General features: G+C 39.4%; 1 pseudogene; it reads left to right on the forward strand.

Moving 5' to 3' along the window:
- Nucleotides 1–1,405: 1,405 nt before the first annotated feature.
- LOC101653592 lies at nt 1,406–2,646 on the forward strand (annotated as a pseudogene).
- Nucleotides 2,647–3,058: the final 412 nt, after the last annotated feature.

Raw genomic sequence — 3,058 nt, forward strand, 5'->3', positions numbered from 1 at the left:
CAGTGAAAAAGAAGATGGCACTTGGCCAGATGGATTGATACAGTCACTGCAACAATAGGTTCAAGTACAGGAACAACTGTGATATGGCACAAGACATAGTGGTGTATTGTTCTGTTGTACATAACATGGCTATGGGTCAGATCCATCTCAATGAGACCTAACAATAATAACAACAGTACACATCACTAATAATAAAGATGGTTTTAAATATGGTTATCATAACTGGAATACATCATAAATTGGGACTGTTTGTGTCTGACTATACAGTGATGTACAGCCACTGAAATGTTTCGACTCCCTTGCCAAACATCTTGTTTCCACAAATCAATCTCTTGTTAAAGGTAAGTAAATAAAATAGTAAAACAATTGTAACCCCAAATTAGGAGTTGCTGGATCCTTCAAAAGAGCTTGGTCTTAAGTGGGTTAAGTGTTAGGACATTAGTGCTATACACTCACCAACTTCTCAATGGGAGGACAATGACGCAGCCTGCATCAGTAATTACTTACAGTCATCGAAACCCTCAGGAGTAGTCATATTCTGTCTTGTGTGGTTGGTATGAATTGGAATGACCAAATAGCAATGGATTTGGTTTGAGTTTGTGCCAAGTAGCTGCCAAAAAAATGAGGGTAAAATAAAAGATGTTTTGGTTTTGTTTTGTTTAAAGTTTTACTACTAGCATCATAAAGTTTTACACAAAAATACCAAAATCTGTAGCTATTGTTACTCATTATCTCCTGCATCTAGGTTGGTATGCTTCTGAAGGTACTATTTTAATATCTCTAAATTTCTACAATGATGTCTGAAGTTTTCATTTTATACCATGCCAAAATAGCCATTTTAACATCTCTGAGAAATGCAAATTGGGATCCTTTTTAAATTTCTTTGAGTTTGAGGCACAAAAAGAGACTGAGGGTCAAGAGAAGAGATGTAGGATAGATGAGGTAAGAGTTCCCAATAGAGTCCTTAAGGACAGACCTTGCTTCCCTGCAGAATAAGAAGGCTCATCGAGATTGGGGTGCAGGGGCGGGGGGTGCTGTTCGGAGGGAGGGGACGGGAACTATAGTACAACATTGCTAACTAATGCAAAAACTCACTAATACAGTTTTTAATTTCCTTAAAAGTTTGAGTAACACTATATGATTGTCCTCAGAAAAAATCTATCAAGATTACCTATTCAGGATCTCAAAAGAATAGTCAGATGCTAACCATAAAGTTAGCAGTTCAAACCCACCAACTGCCTCATGGGAGAAATATAAGTCAGTCTGCTTTACATAAAGATTTCTAGTTGGGGGTTTGTGACCCTGGCCAGAGGAGGAGGAAGTAAAGTAGGCCAGGGTGACTTATTGGAAAATAATCCAGACAGCCCAACCAAGATGACGGCACTAGTGAATAAGCAAGTCAGCCATGTCTCCTACTCCAGGAATCAGTGGTAACCACACCCTGCTTGGCCACCACTTCTCTTCCGACATCCAAAAGATCACACATTGTTCTGAGGAAATACAAAAGAACTCTAACACATAAAAAGAACTTGGAACACCTCAAGATTCACCTGAATTGAGGCAACAGCTGCAGCAGGGGGGGCAGCAGTACACTAATCCGCTGGCCAAAGACACAGATAAGAATTTGGGTCTGTGCCCACAATCCCAGTGAACAGCATCAAAGGAAAATACAAAAGGATCCTGTGGTCATTACATATCTCATGTCAACTTGAGGGTATTAGGAGAAAAGGGGTGAAATCTGGCCTGTCAATTAGTTCACCGGTTGATGATGCTTGCCTATGAGTGTGGCCTTCTAATGAGGATTCTGGAAACTTCCTCTCTCTCTCTGCTTCACTTTGCTGTTGAGGATCCACACTTAGCTGGAGGAGCCACATGGAGACCCATGTCCAAGCTGAGATGTTGCCACTAGCATTGGATCCGTCAAACTTTTCACCCACCAGTCTGTGATCTTCCTGCATTCAGCAACATTTCATGTGCTGCGTGAGTCTGAAGAGGAATTTATAGACTACTCTCAGACATATGAGCTAATGTCACACCTGTGGCTAGAATGTTTTCTCAATATGCACTGCTCTGTGATATAAAGCTCTCTCTTACACACATATATGAGTATCTCTGGATTTGTTTCCCCAGTCAACCTGGACTAACACCAATTGCATAGTAACCAAGTTTGCTACCTCACTGACAAAATTTCAGAAGGTCCAGAGGCAAGCTGCTCAGAGAGTTTGTTGCTCAAGTAAGAACCAGTTCTAGAGTGGCAGGTGGTTTTCCTGAGGACAGTTCCAAAGAATTTTGTATACTGGGAAATCCAACCTCAATATAAAGTGCAGGCAGAGGTTGAGGAAATTATAGAGGATGACCTGTGCTTTACTCATGAGAGTTTCTTTTAGGCAACTTAAAGCTGCATTTATGGATAATAATGAAATATTTAAAGATTGGGGAATGATAATTCATGAATAAGGATATGTGATAGAAAGCATAGAAGCCAATGTGGAAGATGCAGAGGTCCACATACAACAAGCAAACCAGGAGCTGTCCTGCGTGGCAGAGTGTCAGCACAAATACAGAAAAAACACATGCATCGTCATTTCTATCGTTGTCATTGGGGCTGTGATTATCGGTCTCATCCTACACGGAGTTGAAGGCTAAAATTATAAAGGCACATGCTACTGCACTACATTATCTAAATTATGTAGGAAGATTCCAGTAATCGTTTCTTTTTTAATACTATTATTGTAGACCTATTAAGTAAAGGATGGTTCCCATTCTTTATTTTTATTTGAGAAATTCCCTTTGTATTTGAATCAGATATCTGCTAATACTGAAAAGTTTTTGAAATATTACTGCTGGAGTAATTTCTATGTGTTTCAATCTAACAGCTGTTAGATTTTAGCCTGCATTGTACATGATGTTCATTTATAACTTATTTGCCCTGTTAGTTTCATTCTGAGAATTCGTAGACTAAAGGTGTTTGTACCGAGTGCATTCCCTGTCACTTTGAATATATGCACTCTAATTTCTATCAATAGAAAGTATCTAATCTAATTTTGACCTGGACCAG

This window comes from Echinops telfairi, unplaced genomic scaffold (assembly GCF_000313985.2).
Source record: "Echinops telfairi isolate 266 unplaced genomic scaffold, ASM31398v2 ScPeMD7_3533;HRSCAF=4204_0, whole genome shotgun sequence".
Lineage (NCBI taxonomy): Eukaryota > Metazoa > Chordata > Mammalia > Afrosoricida > Tenrecidae > Echinops > Echinops telfairi.